We start from the raw sequence: 431 nt of genomic DNA, 5'->3' as shown, positions 1-431 counted from the left end.
GTGAGGATAGGTAAGACACCTAAAAAACTAGCTAGCATTTGTTGCCCTTAACGCAGAGAAACTAAAGCAGATACCTTAAAGCAACTGAGGCCAATAGGAAAAGGGGACCAGGAACTAGAGAAAAGGTTAGATCAAAAAGAATTAACCTAGAAGGTAACACCCACGCACAGGAAATCAATGTGAGTCAATGCCCTGTATAGCTATCCTTATCTCAACCAGCAAAACCCCTTGTTCCTTCCTATTATTGCTTATACTCTCTCTACAACAAAATTAGAGATAAGGGCAAAATAGTTTCTGCTGGGTATTGAGGGGGGGAGCGGGAGGGGGTGGAGTGGGTGGTAAGGGAGGGGGTGGGGGCAGGGGCGAGAAATGAACCAAGCCTTGTATGCACATATGAATAATAAAAGAAAAATGAAAAAAAAAAATTCCTG

Source organism: Castor canadensis, chromosome 11 (assembly GCF_047511655.1).
Source record: "Castor canadensis chromosome 11, mCasCan1.hap1v2, whole genome shotgun sequence".
Taxonomy (NCBI): Eukaryota; Metazoa; Chordata; class Mammalia; order Rodentia; family Castoridae; genus Castor; species Castor canadensis.
Note: the sequence above shows the minus strand (reverse complement) of the source record.